This window comes from Pimephales promelas, chromosome 6, assembly GCF_988280905.1.
Source record: "Pimephales promelas chromosome 6, fPimPro1.hap1.1, whole genome shotgun sequence".
Lineage (NCBI taxonomy): Eukaryota > Metazoa > Chordata > Actinopteri > Cypriniformes > Leuciscidae > Pimephales > Pimephales promelas.
In genome coordinates, this window is record NC_142774.1 from 7,626,376 (window position 1) to 7,652,412 (window position 26,037).

Genomic DNA, 26,037 nt, shown 5'->3' on the forward strand with positions numbered 1-26,037 from the left:
AGTTATGAATGCTTGTGCAGCCATGAGTTTTAGTTTAATTTTAAAATTAGCGCAATTTCGGGATTTTTATTATTTGAATTTATTTTTAAAAAACACAATGTTGAGTTTTATTGTAACACTGTTTAATCGCGCCCACGGTTATATTTTGTATATTATATATAATTATAATGTATTTCTGTATAAAATAATACTACAATAAAAAACACATTTGTGACCGAACTGATCCAGCAAAATTAGTCACAGTGACCCAAATTTAAAAATTGAGATTTTGATATTAATGGAAAGAGGACACTGTAAGCTTTCAAATGATACCTTGGTCATACCTTGAATGGTTGTAACGATATACAGATTTGAATTCTGGTCGTCTGCCCTTTTTTTCCAATTGAAAACCTAAGAAAATCGCTTTTAAAGTTTTTTTGCCCGTTTTTTTTTTTTTTTTGATATCTTTCAAAATCCATAGCATTTTAAGGGATAAACTATTTATTTTATATAGCTTAATTTGACCAAATAGATTAACATATAAATGCAATTTAACGAGGCTGAAACTCAACTTATTTTTAATTTTTTTGAAATAAATAATTAAAAAGTCACTTTTACAAAAATGTTCTAAAATCAGAAAGATTGAAGAGGAGTCAGAGAGAAATTCAGTTTTCATACGGATTAGCCCACATAAGCAGAGAGCAGTCTGTTTTCTTTCATTTTGAATGGTTGTCTTTAAAAGTAGACATTTCAATATATATGTCTGTGAGGATACCTTATACGCTGACTTTCGGTTCATGAGACAAGCTTCAGTTCACGTGCCGCGCGTCTCCGCGTCGTGATTAGGCCTAGCCTATTGTCTGCAATTTATTTCTTATTATTAAATCCTAGTAATTGGTTGATGAAACATTGATTTAAATTAAGATAATTATTTTAAAACGAAATTTACTTTAAAGAAAGGCTTTGTGCTTGCATGTTTAAGCTATGTGAAAGTTTTAGTGCTGCTTCCAGAGAACGGTCACGTTCGGATTGTTTTTCCTCATAAATGCGAACACGGAAAATAAAATAAAGATTTTATGTTCTGGAGAGAGTCAACCCTTCTTCATCCGGTGAGTATTACTTTTGGTTTGTGCAGTGTGGTTCACATAGGCCAATTTATTAAAATATTTAATTATCTGGGAATTGGATGCTGAAATTGCCCAATTTAAAAAAAAATAGTAATAATTTAAGTTTTGTGGTGTAAGTCTACGTATTTTATAGGCTAATGTTAACTTCAAATAATACTAATAGTAATTTAAAGATGTTGTAGCTAGCATTGGGTCTGGACGTGAAGGATAACTTCGGGAGTTGAAGGGACGTGTCGGTGTCGTGATTCTGTCTTCTCACACCGCGACACAGGTTCGTGGATCTGAGTGTCGCGATCGTTACAGCCTTACATAGGCTATATTCTTCTTGCAGATAAATATACTCACGCAGTTTAGGTTAGAAGCCTCCAGTGAGTTCAACGTTTCAGGGGATACCCGGGAAATGCTCAGAGGTGACGAGGGGAGTTGAGAAGAGCAATGTTTATTTCAGCGAATTTAAAGCTTTGACAACTTTAATCGTTATTTAAATACCTTTACTCAATTATCTCGACTACGAAACCCTGTGAGATTATTTTTGAATGTCTGTTCTTTGAAATTAGTACAAAAAAAAAATATAATTTTTTTTTGTTATTTCATGGTTTTTCCACATAATCGGCCCATATCTTAAAATGGAAGGTTGCAACTTCCGACTCATTTCGCCAGAGCGGGTCACATTTGATTTTTATTTTTTAAACAATGTAATGTGTAACCTAAAAATAAACAGATTATTTGATAAATGATATATTTAAATCTCCATATTGTAGCCTAATATCTGCAGGGCAGCCTAGTCTTAATAAATGTATGCTTCATTTTTCATTAGTAAATTTGATCAATAAATTCAATAATTTAGAATAATAAGACACTATAGGGCTGTTACCCTAGGTAAGGCTGATCAAATTAAATCGGTTACACAATAATGTTACGAGATTGGTTTAACAGGAGTCAATTAAAAATCGCTGTAAAGAACGATACTTTTAAACATAACCCTAAATCACCATAAGGTGTCGCCAGATGACCGTCTTAATGAACGAGTCATGGATTCAAAATGCTGAATCATTCAGTAATGAGAAAACACATTGCTTTGAGATGCGCGATGGGTCGCTGTGATCTTTGTTTAACTATTTTCTCTGCTGAAACAGAAAAAAAGTCAATATTGCATCTAAAAAGTCAATATTGCATCTAAAATGTAAGTGACTTGACTTGTGTGTGTGACTATGTTTGTTGTAGTGATAAGAGTTGCATCCTTGTTAAAGTTTAAGGCCTTGTGTTTTTATGAAGAGTTCAGATGCAAAAGCCTCTAAATGCCATTTGAAATGTTCTTCTTTAATGATGATTTTTTATCAAACTTGTATATTTAAGTTCAGTAATTTCACTTAAATAACAATTAATAGGTAATCATCATTGCCATTTAAGTGAAATCACTGAACTTAAATATACAAGCTTGATAAAAATGATCATTCTAGAAGAAAATTTCAAATGGCACTTAGAGGCTTTTGCATCTGAACTCTTCATATCTTTCTTTCTTTTTTTTTTCTTTTTTTACAAAATATGCATATAACCCATATATTTTAGATTTATTATTTGTTTTAAATTAAATTAAGATTGTATTTTTGGTAATTGAACCTGAATGAATTTAAAAATGAATGTGCTATATTTCAGATCATATATTTGTTTTTCTTAAAATTTGAACTAACTTTATTCTCAGCTGAATTATAAATATTTTATTTCTGTATGAATTAAAAACACATTTGATTTTTCTTTTTTAATCAATGTAGAATGTGTAACTGAAATATAAACAGATTAGGGCTCTGTTCGAGGACAAGTAACTAAAACCAATGCGACATGATGAATGTTTGTTTCCCAAACCATCTGAGTAACAGCTTACTTTTCTTTCTTACTATATTCTTTCTTACTATAAACTGTGCTGTAGAGCTTGCATCAGTCAAAGCAGGGTTACATTTTGCATGTCGTGCACAATAAACCTAAAGGCACCAGGGTGGCGGTGCCACCGGCTTCATATATATATGTATATATACAGTATATATATATATATATATATATACAGTATATATATATATATATATATATATAGCTGTGATCCGCGATGAAGGGCCAAAGCCAGTGGCATGGCCACCCTGGTGCTTTTAGGTAACTAAGGAACCGGGGTTGCGGTGCCACCGGCTTGGGCCCTTCATCGCTGCTCGCAGCTATATTTTATTATTAGGGCCCAAGCCCTGAAAGGGCGAAGGCCCTATTGTTTTCCTTGGGATTATTTTTCTTTACTATTATTAGGGCCCAAGCCCTGAAAGGGCGAAGGCCCTATTGTTTTCCTAACGATTATTAGGGCCCAAGCCCTGAAAGGGCGAAGGCCCTATTGTTTTCCTTGGGATTATTATTCTTCTTCAGTATTATTATTATTTTGCTACCTTTTGGGCACTTTTGGGGCCCTTAACGTGCTCGAAAACTCTTGAAACTTTGCACACGGGTCAGAACCCGCGGCCATCAGAGCCGGGCTGAAGATGGTACCCGGGCGTGGCAGGGCAGCTCGTCAGCGCCCCCTGGAACGGGGTCCGAACACTTGGTCCATAACTCAAACACGCTTGTATGTAATAATATGAAACTCGGTACACATGTTGATCTCATCGTTTCATCTATACCTCGCGCTCTTACTTTTTACCCCAGCCCAACAGGAATTTGGCTATTGAGGTTTGTTTGTAAAACGCTCGCAATGGAATGTCAAATACTCCTCCTAGAGCTTTGATCCACATTCGACGAAACTCGGTCAGCGTGAAGTCAAGACATTGAGGATGAAAGTTTGCGAGGGGATTTTTTATATCTCGAACGGTTTGTCCGTGGCGAGGAAACGAAATCATGGCGAGAAACATGGAACAGGAAGTGTGTTATAACTTCAGCATACATTAACTGATCTTGATGAAACTTCAGCAGTGTGTTCGCTGTAAGAGGACGATCACATGGATGTGACTATTGTGAGTCAAAGTTATAGCGCCACCAACTGGCAGCAGGAAGTGTGTCACTTTCAAAATGCTTAGATATCACCCTTTTATTTTTACCCGATTTGCTTCAAACTTCATATGTATAATGTAAACATACGGCAGATGTAGACCTGTGAATGGATTCTTGATATCTTTGAAACTGTTGCCGTGGCGACGCATCAAACTTTACCCTTCTTTTAGGATGCTTTTAGGATGCTTTTGAGACCCTTAGCATGCTTCAAATTGCATGAAACTCGACAGACACATCACATTTATTAGCCAGTAGACATGTGCAAAGTTGCAGAAACGGGCGTGGTGAGGGCTCAGTAGCGCCACCTTTTGACAAAAGTGGGGTGGTTAGTTTTAACTAGAGTTACAAAAATTGGTATGTATATTGTACTCCTCGAGCCGGACAACTTTCTAATTGACACTTATTAGCTAGGACCCACAGAAAGTCAGATATTTTTGTTTGAATATGGCCACTCTGAGCCTTTGGCTGGCTGGCTGGCTGTCTGTGTGTGTGTGTGTGTGTGTGTGCAGGGGGAGGGGGCTTAACCATTTCACTGCTGTGTGTATGACCTGCATAAAGAAAATACATTTCTCAAGCCTGGTATTTTTTAAATAAGTTTTTATTTTTATTTTTTATAAGTAAAGGCATATAACTAGTTTAATTGTAGTGAATTGACAATAGTTTTATATAATTAGTTTATTAATCAGATTAACTTGGTCAATAAACTTGGTCTGAAAATTTGGTCCATAAATCAAACACACTTGCATGTAATAATATGAAACTTGGTACACATATAGATCTCATCGTTTCATATATACTTCACACTGTTACTTTTTACCCCAGCCCAACAGGAAGTTGGCTATTTAGGGTTGTGTTTAAAACACATGCAATGTAATTTAAATTATTGCTCCTAGAGCACTGAACCAAATTCGACGAAACTCGATCAGCGTGAAGTCAAGACATTAAGGATGAAAAAGTGCCACGGGATTTTTGATATCTCGAACGGTTTGGCCGTGGCGAGGAAACGAAATTATGGCGAGAAACATGGAACAGGATGTGTGTTATAACTTCAGCATACATTAACTGATCTTGATGAAACTTCAGCAGTGTTTTCGCTGTAAGAGACCGATCACATGGATGTGACTATTGTGAGTCAAAGTTATAGCGCCACCAACTGGCAGCAGGAAGTGTGTCACTTTCAAAATGCCGTGGCAACGAAACAAACTTTAACATTATTTTTTGATGCTTTTGGGACTCTTAGCTTGCTTGAAATTGCTTGAAACTCAACAGATACATCACATTTATTAGCCAATAGACATGTGCAACTATGGCAAAAGATTAAAGTAATGTCAAAAAAGTAAACACTAAAAGCCTCATATCTTCTAAAAATGTAATTATACATCATTTGTTTCTAAATTAAATTATACAAATATTATAACTTCCCCAATTTTTCCTTTTTTTTCATTTAAGAATTGTGTTTACGTTCAAAAACAGCCAGAATTGTTGTAAAATTCATAAAAAAATAATAATCTGAGTCATACGTAGTGCTATACTGCCCTCTTGTGTTCAATATCAGGTAGGCCTATTGTGTATATTCCCACCGGTTAATCAACGTGTGACTCCGCTGGGACTTGGGAGCTTTTAAATCGCTTACTTAAAACCGAAAGTCAAAATACGGATGTCCGCACAAGACATTAATGGTGTGGAGTAGAGCGAGCATTTTAAATAAATTCCTATTAAGTAGGATTGAACTAAACAGAAAGAATGTTCACTCTGTTCTGCTGGTTCCTCGCTGGTGGATCATATGATTACTTTGTCATAATCTATGACAAAAATGCTATTATAAACCATATTAATAATAGATAATACACATTGCTCTTATTTTTGAAAAATACATTCATGAAAAACAAGATAACAAAAATCATTAAAAAAAAATATAGCCATGGCTGCTATAAAGCAACATATAATTGAAAGGCAATTAATAATCTGTCATTACGTCACTGCATTATGATATTACGGCTCCAATACGGTGCAGCACAAAGCACTTATGTGCATCCCGAGCGGAGAATGATGTGCTTGAAGCCACATGAAGTTACAGCGCATTGAGTCCGTATTGAAAAGTTCAAAGCACAAAGGAAATACATATTTATGAACAGTGTATTATACATTATCTATCTATGCAATAGTTTATTGAGCCTTTTCTTTTAAAGGTTTTAAATTTCAGTTACTGTGTGCGTGAAGAACAATTATAGTGCTCTGACTCTAGTGTTGTGATCTAACCGACAGCGTCCGACACCCGGTAGAAAGTAACACGATTAAGTTACAGCAATAAAGTCCAGCAAGAAAAAGTTTCTTCATTCGAAAATATAGACCTTTAGACCTTTATCTTAAAGATCCAGTATAATAGGATTAACATTGAATCATTGAAGATCGTTTCATCATTGACTGTAACCGAATGTGACGTGCTGTTTGAATGCTGAATGGAGAATGACTGACAGGCGCAGAGAGGGAAAAGTTTGTGTTCTTGAATTTAATGACTTAAATATTAATTTCTATATCACATAATAGCTTCAGAACACTAATAATACAGTACACAAAAACTTTATGGTACTTTAGAAAGTTTTTGTGCCTTTGTGCCTAACAGAATAGTATATGCACAATATAGAATTTGAATCAGCCTCGTCAAAGATGGCAGTGTCAGAGCCGATACCGATCCTGAGTATCTAATCGGCGCACTTCTTTTCAACAGTCAAATTGAAATTGAAATTGCTTGAAACTCAACAGATACATCACATTTATTAGCCAGTAGACGTGCAAAGTTTCAGAAACGGGCAATGTGCAAGGACTAAATAGCACCACCTTTTGACAAAAGTGGGGTTGTTAGTTTTATCTACAGTTACAAAAATCGGTATATACATTGTACTCCTCAAGCCGGACAACTTTCTAATACATAGTCATTAGCTCGGACCAAGAGGAAGTCAGATATTTTGGTTTGAATATGGTGAGCCTCTCTCTGAGCCTACGTCCCTGTATGGCAAGCCCTTTTAACATTTAAAAGCTAAGTTTGCCTGTCCGGAATTAACATTGTAGATATCAACAACGTCTTTCTGTCTATTCGTAATTACTTTTTGGATAGTTTGTATTATCATTTAAGACATCTGTAACATAATTGTGACTAGTCGAAATGACAGAGTATGGCAAGCCGTTTTAACATTTAATCATAAAAGGGCCAAAGCCTTCGGCACCGCTACCCGGGTGCCTTTAGGTAACTAAAGGAACCGGGGTTGCGGTGCCACCGGCTTGGGCCCGCCATCGCTGCTCGCAGCTATATTTATTATTATTATTATTATTTATACGACTATTTGGGCACTTTTGGGGCCCTTAACATGCTCAAAAACTCTTGAAACTTTGCACACGGGTCAGAATCCGCGGCCATCAGGGCTGGGCTGAAGATGGTACCCGGGCGTGGCAGGGGGGCTAGACAGCGCCCCCTGGAACGGGGTCCGAAAACTTGGTCCATAACTCAAACACGCTTGCATGTAATAATATGAAACTCGGTACACATGTTGATCTCATCGTTCATATATACCTCAAACTATTACTTTTTACCCCAGCCCAACAGGAAGTCGGTTATTTAGGGTTGTTCATAAAACACTCGCAATGGAATTTGAAGTACTCCTCCTAGAGAATTCAAACACACGGCACGAAACTCGGTCAGCATGAAGTCAAGGCATTGAGGATGAAAGTTTGCGAGGGGATTTTTGATATCTCGAACGGTTTGGCCGTGGCGAGGAAACGAACTTATGGCGATAATCGTGAAACAGGAAGTGTGTCAGAACTTCAGCATACATTAACTGATCTTGATGAAACTTCAGCAGTTTGTTTGCTGTAAGAGGACGATCACATGGATGTGAATATTGTGAGTCAAAGTTATAGCGCCACCAACTGGCAGCAGGAAGTGTGTCACTTTCAAAATGCTTTGAAATCACCCTCTTATTTTTACCCGATTTGCTTCAAACTTAATCTGTATAATGTAAATACATAGCAGATGAAGACCTGTGAATGGATTCTTGATATCTTTGATACTGTTGCCGTGGCAACGCATCAAACTTTAAAATTCTTTTTTTTTGATGATTTTGAGACTCTTAGCGGCTTTTGGGGCCCTTAACGGGTTTGAAAACTCTTGAAACTTTGCACACAGGTCAGATCCCACAGCCATCAGAGCCGGGCTGAAGATGGTACCTGGGTGTGGCAGGGGGGCTAGACAGCGCCCCCTGGAACGGGGTCCGAACACTTGGTCCATAACTCAAACACGCTTGCATGTAATAATATGAAACTCGGTACACATGTTGATCTCATCGTTCATATATACCTCAAACTATTACTTTTTACCCCAGCCCAACAGGAAGTCGGCTATTGAGGTTTGTTTGTAAAACGCTCGCAATGGAATGTGCAATACTCCTCCTAGAGAATTCAAACACACGGCACGAAACTCGGTCAGCATGAAGTCAAGGCATTGAGGATGAAAGTTTACGAGGGGATTTTTGATATCTCGAACGGTTTGGCCGTGGCGAGGAAACGAAATTATGGCGAGAAACGTGAAACAGGAAGTGTGTTATAACTTCAGCATACATTAACTGATCTTGATGAAACTTCAGCAGTGTGTTCGCTGTAAGAGGACGATCACATGGATGTGACTATTGTGAGTCAAAGTTATAGCGCCACCAACTGGCAGCAGGAAGTGTGTCACTTTCAAAATGCTTTGAAATCACCCTTTTATTTTTACCCGATTTGCTTCAAACTTCATCTGTATAATGTAAATATACGGCAGATGTAGACCTGTAAATGGATTCTTGATATCTTTGAAACTGTTGCCGTGGCAACGCATCAAACTTTACCATTCTTTTAGGATGCTTTTGAGACCCTTAGCATGCTTCAAATCGCATGAAACTCGACAGACACATCACATTTATTAGCCAGTAGACATGTGCAAAGTTTCAGAAACGGGCGTGGTGAGGGCTCAGTAGCACCACCTTTTGACAAAAGTGGGGTTGTTAGTTTTAACTAGAGTTACAAAAATCGGTATGTATATTGTACTCCTCGAGCCGGACAACTTTCTAATTGACACTCATTAGCTAGGACCCACAGAAAGTCAGATATCTTTGTTTGAATGTAGAGAAAATCTTAGAATTTTGCCAGTCTCTCAGTGTCTCTCTGTGTGAGTGAGAGGAGGGGCGCCTGTCAGGTTAATTTTAACCCTTTATTTGCTGTGTGCGACTTCTCTGGCATTTTCGGGGGCCTTAACATCCTTGAAAACTCTTGAAACTTTGCACACGGGTCAGAACCCATGGCCATCAGGGCCGGGCTGAAGCTGGTCATCGGGCGTGGCAGGGAGGCTCGACAGCGCCCCCTGGACTGGGATTCGAACATTTGTCCATAAATCAAACACACTTGCGTGAATTAATATGAAACTCGGTACAATTATAGATCACATCAGGCCAAACAACTTTCGTGCTCTAAGTTTTACGACAATTAAAATGGAAGTTGAGAATTATGGGTTGTTTGAATAGTTGTCCTAGGAGAAATACATCAAATTACAACGCATGTGTTTACCAATCACAACCAAACTCGGTGTGCAAGAAGTCAAGACATTGAGGATGAAAGTTTGTGAGGGGATTTTTGATATCTCAAACGGTTTGGCCGTGGCGAGGAAACGAAATTATGGCGAGAAACGTGAAACAGGAAGTGTGTTATAACTTCAGCATACATTAACATATCTTGATGAAACTTCATCAGTGTGTTCGCTGTAAGAGGACGATCACATGGATTAGACTATTTCGAGTCAAAGTTATAGCGCCACCAACTGGCAGCAGGAAGTGTGTCACTTTCAAAATGCTTTGAAATCAACCTCTTATTTTTACCCGATTTGCTTCAAACTTCATCTGTATAATGTAAATACATGGCAGATGAAGACCTGTGAATGGATTCTTGATATCTTTGATACTGTTGCCGTGGCAACGCATCAAACTTTAAAATTCTTTTTTTTTTGATGATTTTGAGACTCTTAATGGCTTTTGAGGCCCTTATCGGGTTTGAAAACTCTTGAAACTTTGCACACAGGTCATATCCCACAGCCATCAGGCCCGGGCTGAAGATGGTACCTAGGCGTGGCAGGGGGGCTAGACAGCGCCCCCTGGAACGGGGTCCGAAAACTTGGTCCATAAATCAAACACGCTTGCATGTAATAATATGAATGAAAAACTTCATCTGTATAATGTAAACAGATGAAAAACTTCATCTGTATAATGATGAAAAACAGATGAAAAACTTCATCTGTATAATGTAAACATACGGTAGATGTAGACCTGGGAATGGATTCTTGATATCTTTTAAACTGTTGCCGTGGCAAAGCTTCAAACTTTGAAATTATTTTAGGATGCTTTTGAGACTCTTAGCATGCTTGAAATTGCATGAAACTCAACAGACACATCACATTTATTAGCCAGTAGACATGTGCAAAGTTTCAGAAACGGGCATGGTGCAGGGACTAAATAGCGCCACCTTTTGACAAAAGTGGGGTTGTTATTTTTATCTACAGTTACAAAAATCGTTATATACATTGTACTCCTCAAGCCAGACAACTTTCTAATTCATAGTCATTAGCTCAGACCAAGAGGAAGTCAGATATTTTGGTTTGAATACTCTCTCTGAGCCTACGTCCGTGTATGGCAAGCCCTTTTAACATTTAAAAGCTAAGTTTGCCTATCCGGAAATTAACATTGTAGATATCAACAATGTCTTTCTGTCTAGTCGTAATTACATTTTGGATAGTTTGTATTATCATTTAAGATATCTGTAACATAATTGTGACTAGTCAAAATGACAGACTATGGCAAGCCGTCTTAACATTTAATCATGAAAGGGCCAAAGCCTTCGGCACCGCCACCCCGGTGCCTTTAGGTAACTAAAGGAGCCAGGGGTTGCGGTGCCACCGGCTTGGGCCCGCCATCGCTGCTCGCAGCTATATTTATTATTATAATAATTATTATTTTACTACCTTTTGGGCACTTTTGGGGCCCTTAACGTGCTCGAAAACTCTTGAAACTTTGCACACGGGTCAGAACCCGCGGCCATCAGAGCCGGGCTGAAGATGGTACCCGGGCGTGGCAGGGCAGCTCGTCAGCGCCCCCTGGAACGGGGTCCGAACACTTGGTCCATAACTCAAACACGCTTGTATGTAATAATATGAAACTCGGTACACACGTTGATCTCATCGTTTCATCTATACCTCGCGCTCTTACTTTTTACCCCAGCCCAACAGGAATTTGGCTATTGAGGTTTGTTTGTAAAACGCTCGCAATGGAATGTCAAATACTCCTCCTAGAGCTTTGATCCACATTCGACGAAACTCGGTCAGCGTGAAGTCAAGACATTGAGGATGAAAGTTTGCGAGGGGATTTTTTATATCTCGAACGGTTTGTCCGTGGCGAGGAAACGAAATCATGGCGAGAAACGTGAAACAGGAAGTGTGTTATAACTTCAGCATACATTAACTGATCTTGATGAAACTTCAGCAGTGTGTTCGCTGTAAGAGGACGATCACATGGATGTGACTATTGTGAGTCAAAGTTATAGCGCCACCAACTGGCAGCAGGAAGTGTGTCACTTTCAAAATGCTTAGATATCACCCTTTTATTTTTACCCGATTTGCTTCAAACTTCATATGTATAATGTAAACATACGGCAGATGTAGACCTGTGAATGGATTCTTGATATCTTTGAAACTGTTGCCGTGGCGACGCATCAAACTTTACCCTTCTTTTAGGATGCTTTTAGGATGCTTTTGAGACCCTTAGCATGCTTCAAATTGCATGAAACTCGACAGACACATCACATTTATTAGCCAGTAGACATGTGCAAAGTTGCAGAAACGGGCGTGGTGAGGGCTCAGTAGCGCCACCTTTTGACAAAAGTGGGGTGGTTAGTTTTAACTAGAGTTACAAAAATTGGTATGTATATTGTACTCCTCGAGCCGGACAACTTTTTAATTGACACTTATTAGCTAGGACCCACAGAAACTCAGATATTTTTGTTTGAATATGGCCACTCTGAGCCTTTGGCTGGCTGGCTGGCTGTCTGTGTGTGTGTGTGTGTGTGCAGGGGGAGGGGGCTTAACCATTTCACTGCTGTGTGTATGACCTGCATAAAGAAAATACATTTCTCAAGCCTGGTATTTTTTAAATAAGTTTTTATTTTTATTTTTTATAAGTAAAGGCATATAACTAGTTTAATTGTAGTGAATTGACAATAGTTTTATATAATTAGTTTATTAATCAGATTAACTTGGTCAATAAACTTGGTCTGAAAATTTGGTCCATAAATCAAACACACTTGCATGTAATAATATGAAACTTGGTACACATATAGATCTCATCGTTTCATATATACTTCACACTCTTACTTTTTACCCCAGCCCAACAGGAAGTCGGCTATTTAGGGTTGTGTTTAAAACACATGCAATGTAATTTAAATTATTGCTCCTAGAGCACTGAACCAAATTCGACGAAACTCGATCAGCGTGAAGTCAAGACATTAAGGATGAAAAAGTGCCACGGGATTTTTGATATCTCGAACGGTTTGGCCGTGGCGAGGAAACGAAATTATGGCGAGAAACATGGAACAGGATGTGTGTTATAACTTCAGCATACATTAACTGATCTTGATGAAACTTCAGCAGTGTTTTCGCTGTAAGAGACCGATCACATGGATGTGACTATTGTGAGTCAAAGTTATAGCGCCACCAACTGGCAGCAGGAAGTGTGTCACTTTCAAAATGCCGTGGCAACGAAACAAACTTTAACATTATTTTTTGATGCTTTTGGGACTCTTAGCTTGCTTGAAATTGCTTGAAACTCAACAGATACATCACATTTATTAGCCAATAGACATGTGCAACTATGGCAAAAGATTAAAGTAATGTCAAAAAAGTAAACACTAAAAGCCTCATATCTTCTAAAAATGTAATTATACATCATTTGTTTCTAAATTAAATTATACAAATATTATAACTTCCCCAATTTTTCCTTTTTTTTCATTTAAGAATTGTGTTTACGTTCAAAAACAGCCAGAATTGTTGTAAAATTCATAAAAAAATAATAATCTGAGTCATACGTAGTGCTATACTGCCCTCTTGTGTTCAATATCAGGTAGGCCTATTGTGTATATTCCCACCGGTTAATCAACGTGTGACTCCGCTGGGACTTGGGAGCTTTTAAATCGCTTACTTAAAACCGAAAGTCAAAATACGGATGTCCGCACAAGACATTAATGGTGTGGAGTAGAGCGAGCATTTTAAATAAATTCCTATTAAGTAGGATTGAACTAAACAGAAAGAATGTTCACTCTGTTCTGCTGGTTCCTCGCTGGTGGATCATATGATTACTTTGTCATAATCTATGACAAAAATGCTATTATAAACCATATTAATAATAGATAATACACATTGCTCTTATTTTTGAAAAATACATTCATGAAAAACAAGATAACAAAAATCATTAAAAAAAAATATAGCCATGGCTGCTATAAAGCAACATATAATTGAAAGGCAATTAATAATCTGTCATTACGTCACTGCATTATGATATTACGGCTCCAATACGGTGCAGCACAAAGCACTTATGTGCATCCCGAGCGGAGAATGATGTGCTTGAAGCCACATGAAGTTACAGCGCATTGAGTCCGTATTGAAAAGTTCAAAGCACAAAGGAAATACATATTTATGAACAGTGTATTATACATTATCTATCTATGCAATAGTTTATTGAGCCTTTTCTTTTAAAGGTTTTAAATTTCAGTTACTGTGTGCGTGAAGAACAATTATAGTGCTCTGACTCTAGTGTTGTGATCTAACCGACAGCGTCCGACACCCGGTAGAAAGTAACACGATTAAGTTACAGCAATAAAGTCCAGCAAGAAAAAGTTTCTTCATTCGAAAATATAGACCTTTAGACCTTTATCTTAAAGATCCAGTATAATAGGATTAACATTGAATCATTGAAGATCGTTTCATCATTGACTGTAACCGAATGTGACGTGCTGTTTGAATGCTGAATGGAGAATGACTGACAGGCGCAGAGAGGGAAAAGTTTGTGTTCTTGAATTTAATGACTTAAATATTAATTTCTATATCACATAATAGCTTCAGAACACTAATAATACAGTACACAAAAACTTTATGGTACTTTAGAAAGTTTTTGTGCCTTTGTGCCTAACAGAATAGTATATGCACAATATAGAATTTGAATCAGCCTCGTCAAAGATGGCAGTGTCAGAGCCGATACCGATCCTGAGTATCTAATCGGCGCACTTCTTTTCAACAGTCAAATTGAAATTGAAATTGCTTGAAACTCAACAGATACATCACATTTATTAGCCAGTAGACGTGCAAAGTTTCAGAAACGGGCAATGTGCAAGGACTAAATAGCGCCACCTTTTGACAAAAGTGGGGTTGTTAGTTTTATCTACAGTTACAAAAATCGGTATATACATTGTACTCCTCAAGCCGGACAACTTTCTAATACATAGTCATTAGCTCGGACCAAGAGGAAGTCAGATATTTTGGTTTGAATATGGTGAGCCTCTCTCTGAGCCTACGTCCCTGTATGGCAAGCCCTTTTAACATTTAAAAGCTAAGTTTGCCTGTCCGGAATTAACATTGTAGATATCAACAACGTCTTTCTGTCTATTCGTAATTACATTTTGGATAGTTTGTATTATCATTTAAGACATCTGTAACATAATTGTGACTAGTCGAAATGACAGAGTATGGCAAGCCGTTTTAACATTTAATCATAAAAGGGCCAAAGCCTTCGGCACCGCTACCCGGGTGCCTTTAGGTAACTAAAGGAACCGGGGTTGCGGTGCCACCGGCTTGGGCCCGCCATCGCTGCTCGCAGCTATATTTATTATTTTGTAACCTTTTGGGCATTTTTGGGGCCCTTAACGTGCTCGAAAACTCTTGAAACTTTGCACATGGGTCAGAACCCGCGGCCATCAGAGCCGGGCTGAAGCTGGTACCCGGGCGTGGCAGGGCGGCTCGTCAGCGCCCCCTGGAACGGGGTACGAACACTTGGTCCATAACTCAAACACGTTTGTATGTAATAATATGAAACTCTGTGCACATGTTGATCTCATAGTTTCATCTATACCTCGCGCTTTTACTTTTTACCCCAGCCCTACAGGAAGTCGGCTATTGAGGTTTGTTTGTAAAACGCTCGCAATGGAATGTCATATACTCCTCCTAGAGCTTTGATCCAAATTCGACGAAACTCTGTCAGCGGGAAGTCAAGACATTGAGGATGAAAGTTTGCGAGGGGATTTTTTATATCTCGAACGGTTTGTCCATGGCGAGGAAACGAAATCATGGCGAGAAACGTGAAACAGGAAGTGTGTTATAACTTCAGCATACATTAACTGATCTTGATGAAACTTCAGCAGTGTGTTCGCTGTAAGAGGACGATCACATGGATGTGACTATTGTGAGTCAAAGTTATAGCGCCACCAACTGGCAGCAGGAAGTGTGTCACTTTCAAAATGCTTTGATATCACCCTTTTATTTTTACCCGATTTGCTTCAAACTTCATATGTATAATGTAAACATACGGCAGATGTAGACCTGTGAATGGATTCTTAATATCTTTGAAACTGTTGCCGTGGCGACGCATCAAACTTTACCCTTCTTTTAGGATGCTTTTTGGATGCTTTTGAGACCCTTAGCATGCTTCAAAATGCATGAAACTCGACAGACACATCACATTTATTAGCCAGTAGACATGTGCAAAGTTTCAGAAACGGGCGTGGTGAGGGCTCAGTAGCGCCACCTTTTGACAAAAGTGGGGTTGTTAGTTTTAACTAGAGTTACAAAAATTGGTATGTATATTGTACTCCTCGAGCCGGACAACTTTCTAATTGACACTTATTAGCTAGGACCCACAGAAAGTCAGATATTTTTGTTTGAATATGGCCACTCTGAGCCTACATGTGTCTGTGTCTCTGTGTCTTTGGCTGGCTGGCTGACTGACTGGCTGGCTGTCTGTGTGTGTGTGTGTGTGTGTGCAGGGGGAGGGGGCTTAACCATTTCACTGCTGTGTGTATGACCTGCATAAAGAAAATACATTTCTCAAGCCTGGTATTTTTTAAATAAGTTTTTATTTTTATTTTTTATAAGTAAAGGCATATAACTAGTTTAATTGTAGTGAATTGACAATAGTTTTATATAATTAGTTTATTAATCAGATTAACTTGGTCAATAAACTTGGTCTGAAAATTTGGTCCATAAATCAAACACACTTGCATGTAATAATATGAAACTTGGTACACATATAGATCTCATCGTTTCATATATACTTCACACTCTTACTTTTTACCCCAGCCCAACAGGAAGTCGGCTATTTAGGGTTGTGTTTAAAACACATGCAATGGAATTTAAATTATTGCTCCTAGAGCACTGAACCAAATTCGACGAAACTCGATCAGCGTGAAGTCAAGACATTAAGGATGAAAAAGTGCCACAGGATTTTTGATACCTCGAACGGTTTGGCCGTGGCGAGGAAACGAAATCATGGCGAGAAACATGAAACAGGATGTGTGTTATAACTTCAGCATACATTAACTGATCTTGATGAAACTTCAGCAGTGTTTTCGCTGTAAGAGACCGATCACATGGATGTGACTATTGTGAGTCAAAGTTATAGCGCCACCAACTGGCAGCAGGAAGTGTGTCACTTTCAAAATGCTTTGAAATCACTCTCTTATTTTTAACCGATTTGCTTCAAACTTCATCTGTATAATGTAAATACACGGCAGATGTAGACCTGTGAATGAATTTTTGATATCTTTGATACTGTTGCCGTGGCAACGAAACAAACTTTAACATTCTTTTTTGATGCTTTTGGGACTCTTAGCATGCTTGAAATTGCTTGAAACTCAACAGATACATCACATTTATTAGCCAGTAGACATGTGCAACTATGGCAAAAGATTAAAGTAATGTGAAAAAACTAAAAGCCTCATATCTTCTAAAAATGTAATTATACATCATTTGTTTCTAAATTAAATTATACAAATATTATAACTTCCCCAGTTTTTCCCTTTTTTCATTTAAGAATTATGTTTACGTTCAAAAACAGCCAGAATTGTTGTAAAATTCAGAAAAAAATAATAATCTGAGTCATACGTAGTGCTATACTGCCCTCTTGTGTTCAATATCAGGTAAGCCTATTGTGTATATTCCCACCGGTTAATCAACGTGTGACTCCGCTGGGACTTGGGAGCTTTTAAATCGCTTACTTAAAACCGAAAGTCAAAATACGGATGTCCGCACAAGACATTAATGGTGTGGAGTAGAGCGAGCATTTTAAATAAATTCCTATTAAGTAGGATTGAACTAAACAGAAAGAATGTTCACTCTGTTCTGCTGGTTCCTCGCTGGTGGATCATATGATTACTTTGTCATAATCTATGACAAAAATGCTATTATAAACTATATTAATAATAGATAATACACATTGCTCTTATTTTTAAAAAATACATTCATGAAAAACAAGATAACAAAAATCATAAAAAGATATAGCCATGGCTGCTATAAATGTTTGAAATGCATAGGACAGATGTTTAATGACGCAGCAACATATAATTGAAAGGCAATTAATAATCTGTCATTACGTCACTGCATTATGATATTACGGCTCTAATACGGTGCAGCACAAAGCACTTATGTGCATCCCGAGCGGAGAATGATGTGCTTGAAGCCACATGAAGTTACAGCGCATTGAGTCCGTATTGAAAAGTTCAAAGCACAAAGGAAATACATATTTATGAACAGTGTATTATACATTATATATCTATGCAATAGTTTATTGAGCCTTTTCTTTTAAAGGTTTTAAATTTCAGTTACTGTGTGCGTGAAGAACAATTATAGTGCTCTGACTCTAGTGTTGTGATCTAACCGACAGCGTCTGACACCCGGTAGAAAGTAACACGATTAAGTTACAGCAATAAAGTCCAGCAAGAAAAAGTTTCTTCATTCGAAAATATAGACCTTTAGACCTTTATCTTAAAGACCCAGTATAATAGGATTAACATTGAATCATCTTGAAGATCGTTTCATCATTGACTGTAACCGAATGCGACGTGCTGTTTGAATGCTGAATGGAGAATGACTGACAGGCGCAGAGAGGGAAAAGTTTACGTGTTCTTGAATTTAATGACTTAAATATTAATTTCTATATCACATAATAGCTTCAGAACACTTATAATACAGTACACAAAAACTTTATGGTACTTTAGAAAGTTTTTGTGCCTTTGTGCCTTACATAGAATAGTATATGCACAATATAGAATTTGAATCAGCCTCGTCAAAGATGGCAGTGTCAGAGCCGATACCGATCCTGAGTATCTAATCGGCGCACTTCTTTTCAACAGTCAAATTGAAATTGAAATTGCTTGAAACTCAACAGATACATCACATTTATTAGCCAGTAGACGTGCAAAGTTTCAGAAACGGGCATGGTGCAAGGACTAAATAGCGCCACCTTTTGACAAAAGTGGGGTTGTTAGTTTTATCTACAGTTACAAAAATCGGTATATACATTTTACTCCTCAAGCCGGACAACTTTCTATTACATAGTCATTAGCTCGGACCAAGAGGAAGTCAGATATTTTGGTTTGAATATGGTGAGCCTCTCTCTGAGCCTACATCCCTGTATGGCAAGCCCTTTTAACATTTAAAAGCTAAGTTTGCCTATCCGGAATTAACATTGTAGATATCAACAACGTCTTTCTGTCTATTCGTAATTACATTTTGGATAGTTTGTATTATCATTTAAGATATCTGTAACATAATTTTGACTAGTCGAAATGACAGAGTATGGCAAGCCGTTTTAACATTTAATCATGAAAGGGCCAAAGCCTTCGGCACCGCCACCCGGGTGCCTTTAGGTAACTAAAGGAACCGGGGTTGCGGTGCCACCGGCTTGGGCCCGCCATCGCTGCTCGCAGCTATATTTTATGTTTGTTTTTGCGCACAAAAGGTTTTGCTGATAATTTACTCACCCCCATGTCATCCAAGATGTCTATGTCTTTCTTTCTTTAGTTGAAAAGAAATTAAGGTTTTTGATGAAAACATTCCAGGATTTTCTCCATATAATGGACTTCAATGGGAACCAAACGGTTCAAGGTCCAAAAGACACTTTAAGTGCAAACTACAAACTATTCAAAGGGCTTTAAACGATTTCAGTTCACGCTCGTGACTCTCCTATTCGAACTCGTTCATCAAAATGAACGAATCTTTTCTCGGGTCAACTCGTTCATTTCGTTCGTTGAATGAACCAAATGACACACAAAAAAAGATTAGTTCATTTTGATAAACAAGTTCGAACAGGAGAGTCACGAACGCGCATCACAGAACAGAGCAAGGCAAGCATTTGAGCATCTAAAACTTAAACTTTGTTATTATTTATTTTAAATGAGCGATCGTTTCGCTTGAGAAGACCCTTATTCATCGCCTGAAATCGAAGCTGAACTGAAACTCTCATTTGGACCCCATTGAAGTTCATTATATGCATGGAAAAAATCCTGGAATGTTTTCATCAAAAACCTTAATTTCTTTTCGACTGAAGAAAGAAAGACGTGGACATCTTGGATGACATGTGGGTGAGTAAATTATCAGCAAAAGTTTTTTTTTTAAAGTGAACTACTCCTTTAACATCTTTGCTATTCTAAGATGGCTTGTTTCCCAGTCGCTGTGGTGCATTGCATGATTGCATTAAAACGGTTTTAATCTAGAATGAGTGAGGCTTGCCTTTATAAACACAACTAAAAATACACACCAATGTTGCCTGTGTTCCCTAATAGAGCTGCTCTGGGTGCAGGAATCACTCAAGGGAAAGTGTGACTGTGGCACTTGAAGTTGTCATCAACACCACCGAGACCCACGGCATTCTCTCATCAGCCCTGGATATGCGGGCAGAGATAAAATGCCTTTCTCTTCATTTAGCCCAGCCACAGGATCATGTGAAGAGAATTATCCATGTGCCTAAACCAAGTCTGAAACAAGGTCAGTGAGGGGTAAAAATGATAATATGGACCATATATTGCTCAAACAGCTAAAGGTCTGCAGTGGGTTTAATCAGCTCTAGTTACACCTCATATATTCATAAACTTAGGAAGACAATGGCATTTTAAGTCATGTCAATTGTATTTCAACCTTTGGAAATCATTGCATGGACCATTGTAAGGATGGTGACCTGCCCTGACCCCTCACATTTTACCCACCTAGACAGCGTTAATCCAGCTGATGATCGTGCATGAAAAGACAAACTTTTCCTTTATTTATTGCTTGTATGCTTCTGTCACTCATATTGACCTTTATTGTTACGAATGGATTATTACGCAAAAGGCCTCTGCAAACATTCTCAAAAGCTAAACAAAACATTGGCAACGTTCAAAGTGATATTGCTGGCTTTTTTCTACATAGACAAAAAAAGCAGAACAACCTCTTGGTGTCTGTCTCCGTCTCCTCTTGTGTTCTGGTGTCAAAGCTCATTTTCTTGTTCACCCTTTGGAAACAATGGAGAAAAGAAGGCAGCTTTACACACTCAGCAAAAATCTTTATCGAAATTCGAATTCATCACAATGGTTGTGCTGATAACATAGACTCCTTTCAAAACTGACATTCAGACTCAGCTTTAAGATTACGGGAGGCAGAGGTTAAAAAAATATATTAAGCAGACATCTGCAAAAAAAAAAAAAAAAATGCAGAAGCTTTTCTCAGAACTAACTAAGCTATTTTTATCAGATGTGTGAATAATGAAGGAAGGAAGTATCCAAAAAAATAAAGTACGTCTAATATCATCTATTTGTTTTGTGAGTGTTTTGCTTTGAAAGTGTACTTGTGCTACATTTCTTTTAAATAAATATCTTGTTTATTCTTTTAAGTAAATTGTTTATTTATTGCAATGATATGTTTTTTTGAGCCCGTTCTCATCCTTTGGCGTCATTTAGGTGACGCCATGACATTCGTCGAAATACTACGCACATGTCACCCTTTAGTGTCAATTTAACAAGCAGAACCCAAGGTGTCTTAAAGGTGGCTGGCATCCTTTAAGCGTCAATATGAGACCATACGTCAGCGAATAGCGACCATACGCGAAACAGACGTCCTGAAGCTTTGCGAGATGATTCGAAACACTGATCCGAAGCGTTATTCAAAACACCCACATTATGTGACTATATACGGCTAAATGAAGCTTCTAATTGTTTCATTAGGTGTACTTTATATATATATATATATATATATACAGATTAATAGTAAGAACAGCAGAGAATTAATATTTTTGGATAAAAATCTATAAGAAACCACTAGGTGTCGCCATGGAGACGGGTGTTTGATTGATTCGAAGCCTTGAAACAATATGGCACATTTGCTTCAACTGTTTCAGTGCTTCACAAAGCCTCGATCTGCCCATCACTACCTAAACCTATCCATAACAGTGCGTGTTATATTGACGCTAAAGGGTGACATGTGCGTAGTATTTAGACGAAATGTCATACGGCGTCACCTATATGACGCCAAAGTATGAGAATGTGTTGGTTTTTTTATGTGGCTTAAGTGTAACTTGAGTGAGCATTTAAAAAAAAAAGTGCTGTTTTTCTTGCATGAAAAATGAAAACAGATCATGTCTTTGTAGTCAGCTAAAACAGCAATGAAGCTGTGAAAATTGCAGCTAAGACAGGAAATTATGCTAGAAATATGTTTAAATTGTTCAAGTGCCGTTTTTTGCACATACATGTGGGTGTGAAACTAATCACGATGTTAAAATCACCTCTATCTCTTTTTATAGGGAGCCGCAAAGTTGCAGAATGCTAGCAAGTGATAAAGACACCCTGTGCATCAGGGTTATCGCCTGAGAGAGAGTGGACCCTTTACGACCTGGTGTTAGAGACCGCTCTGACCACATCCTGACAGAATCCTGGCTGAGAGAAAGACAACCAGACCTTCCTACATGCCAATGACAGTTGCATGCATTTATTTGGTTAGTAGAGTTCCTGTAGATTTCCAAATGAACTAGATTAAATTGTCAATGACTCAGGATAATCCAGGACAATTCTAGCTATTGCCTGAGCCATGCATTAACAACAATGCATTGCAGACAGTTTGAGTGACCGGGTGATGATGACCGAAGAGGTCAATGAAAAAAAAAACATTGATAGATGCTGTGAATTTTCATTCCATACCAACTTTAGGTGAAACATGAAGAAAAAAGCGCTAGATAAGAACTCCATGAACTTTTAATTGATGGCCAGGTTGATTGTCAAGATGATTTCCCCTTTTTAACCTCCTTAGAAAATCCATGTTGTACACTTTTTAAGTCCATTAGACTCTGTCTTTTAGCGTCTCTTTGTGACTCTACCTTCCGTCTTTCTATTGTATTGCCATAGGCATTTCTTTCCTCTTGCTGTACCCTAACCAGCGTGTACACACGTATCCATTTCCTTACAGATTGGACAGAACAATTGATCACCTTTTCTCCACCCTTTCTCCTGCCTATTCACTATCGTATGTGATGCATTTAAGGCCATAGAAAGCTGGGACTCTTGGTCCGGGTGTGGTTAGATAGTTGTTTGTTACCATACTTCCAGGAAAATAACTATTTTAAACCCTATGTATGTGGACACCTTGTCTTCCGGTACATTCCGGGTCTTGGAGGTAACACTTATGGATGTTTAGACTGGAAGACTGGACAGTGTCCCAGTAAAGGTCCAATAATAAATCTCCAGATAATCTTAATTAACTGGAAGTTTGTCAACTCTAACAATGAGCCAACCAAACCAAATAGTTAGAGGCATGCCAAGATTATCCCCCATTGTATTCCAAACAGTTGTTTTACCAGCCCGTTCTCATCCCAAGACGTCATCTAACTGACGCTTTTGACCATACGTCAACATCCAACGTTTTAGGGTACCCTTTAACGTCGGTTAGATGACGCTATCTAATCCTATCCCTACCCAGACCTAAACCTACCTGACGCTAAAGGTAAACCGTCAGTTGGATGACGCCCTAGGATCCTCATCTAACTGGCGTTAAAGTGGACCCTAAAATGCTGGATGTTGAGGTATGGTTAAAAGCGTCAGTTAGATGACGCCTTGGGATGGGAATGTGTTGGTTTTACTCTAGAAAGCGGCATACAGAGATATGATGAAATAATTAGATAATTCTGCGCTGCAAGTTTACAACGAGGCTTCATTCACTCTACAGTCTCCCGTGTGGAATGGAAGTGAACTGAATCAGGTAAATCCTCCTTATTGTTGCTGGTATCTCTGGTATGCACAAAGAACAGAGAAGAGAGACCCACATTGGATCCATCAAATAGTTGGCGCTGGAATAGGGATTAATGGGGATTACCACAGAAGAACAAGAGGATAGGCACCACTGTCAAACCATGCTGGAGTTCTCTGGGAGTCTGAAGCAATATTTAAAAACCAAATAAATTTGGTACATTGTGTTAATAATATTGCTCACAAAGACGTAACCCGATGAGGTACAGTACATCTATAGTGTACAAGACCAGTATATGTTGATGGGATCCAGAATGGGATGCAATGAACTGATTTTTAAGGCTTCTAAACTAACTTAACAAGCAAGACTTCATTGGTCAACCACCATTAACAAAAAGATGAAGTGAATGGGTTGTACGCCCACCAGCTAGTCCAGGGGTGTCCAATCCTGCTCCTGGTGGGCCAACGTCCTGCACACTTTAGCTCCAATCTGCTTCAAATGAGTCGTAAGATAACCGGATGAAAGATGACCGATTTCCGGGGTCGTGGCTCCTAAGCAGTAGTCCTAAGTTGTCACGGTGTTTGTGACCAAGGATAACCTGCGATAATTTCCTGACAGTGTCAGAAATTTAGCATGATCAATGTGTTTGCTTCAACGACCTACGTTTACTGACTAGCCAATAAAAATGCAACATGAAATGGCGTATTGATCAACGTAACATGGCACTAAAACTACTTGACTCAAGCTCCATTTGCAATATTGGAATGGCCATGACCGCATACATATTCTCCTCTTTTTTCATTGCACCAACAAACAACAATTGCCAAAATGTGATTAATCTTGCTCTATTTGTTTACCATCATCGCATGCTGATGACGTTTTATTCTTCTATACTCATGACTTTACTCAAGTACATTTGAGGGGGAAATCTTGTACTCCACTACATTTCTATCCACAATCGTGAGTACCCATTACTACTTCTAAAAAAAAATTGAAAAAGTGGAAAAAAGAAAAATCTCAAACGTTTCCCTCTCAAACGTGATTGGATTGTGCAGGCGCCACTGATTGGGACAGCCTATCAGCAATCACCTTCAGCTTTCCGCCAAAGTCAACTCAATGGTCAGATTTAGAAAAGAGACCAAACCATGGACGAAACAATGGATGGAGACACAGCAGGTCCATCCCGGGAATGTGCAGACCCGTGGCCCCACCTCGCCAGACTATTTATACATTTTCTGAATTTTCTTAAATGTTAAATAAAGCAACATGGTAAAAAGATGAAAATGACTTGATTATTTTCAATTCCTTTTACATTCTCCAAGGTATTGACATTAACATTTTTTTCATAACTCCATGTAGGACGTTTCTGTTCATAAATGTAAGCACTGTGGCAGTAGTAATGCAATATTTAGAAAATGTACTCTTGATACTCAAGTACTTTTAAAAACAAGTACTTCAGTAGACATCTGACTGTAGTACTTGTAGTACTTACTTGAACTTGAGTAAAATTTAGCAAGGGGTATCTGTACTTTTACTCAAGTAATAAAGCTGTGTACTCTGTCCGCCTCTGGATCGTACTATGTGATTTGTAATGATCTTATAGAATTGCCGAAATCACACAGTCTGTAGCAGACATAATTAGAGTTGGAGGACTCCAGAAGCAGGTTTGGACACCACTGAGCTAGACCAACAATAACACGCACAGACCAGCATTAGCGCAAGTTGGTTCTTAGATAAAACATAATGACTACGGCTGGAAAAGCAATAGTTTTTGTAGTAATTCAGAACTGTGCAAGTGAAAAGAAGGGTCAATCGTTTTAAGTAAACCTACACTGTCGCACTCAACTTGCCTTAGTTATCCAACAGATACAGTTTTCGTGTACTGAGATCGAGAGCATACAGTACGTTGCTCCCAGCCTTTTCCCTTGCTAATGGTTAATGCTATGCTAATGCTACACTTTCACTGTATCCTACGTAGTTTTATGGCAGTCAGCGAAATCGTCCCTCAGGAGCAGGAAACGTGGTGTAACACAGCATGTAGGCAGATCCCTGTAAGATAACTTTGTTTGAGGGAATGTCCAATGCCTAGCCATAGCCTGGGGCCTGCTTCATTCGCACAATCTGGGATCATGCCTCAATGCGCACGTTTAATAGACACAGCGGACTTCATAATGACATCATGCCTTTGTTTGAAATCCCAACACCCATTCACCACTATGCTGCTGGCTTAGGCTTCCAGCGCCAGCAATATCAACAAGTAGCACCTTTAAATGAAGGCTCCAGGGTCAGGCTAACATGAGGACTGTTTGCTCCAACTTTTTGCATACTCTATGCCGATGGTGTTGAACTACTTGTGTTGGAAACTCTGTGCAAGAGTTGACTTTAGACAAGTACATGCAAAGGTTAGGTTAGGATAGAATACATGTATTTATTGTCAGGCTACATCAGTTGCCAAAGTTGTCATTAGATGCTGGTCTTTGCTTTACTCCAAGCCTGGTTTTGCTGGTTTGAAAGGGCACTTGCCAGACTGGGAGACTAGATTGCAAACCAGCTGAAGACCAGCTTAAAGCAGCTAAGGCTTGAGATGGTCTTATG

At 38.5% G+C, this 26,037-nt stretch overlaps 1 protein-coding gene across 1 annotated transcript in view; it reads left to right on the top strand.

Moving 5' to 3' along the window:
• The window catches only part of gja8b (gap junction protein alpha 8 paralog b), a 36,461-nt gene that overhangs the window by 4,401 nt on the left and 6,023 nt on the right, over nucleotides 1-26,037 (top strand). Inside the window, exons 2-3 of the mRNA XM_089132046.1 lie at nucleotides 20,019-20,220; nucleotides 22,007-22,198. The gene's annotated coding sequence lies outside the window, so the exon portion shown is untranslated. The remainder of the gene's footprint in view (nucleotides 1-20,018; nucleotides 20,221-22,006; nucleotides 22,199-26,037) is intronic.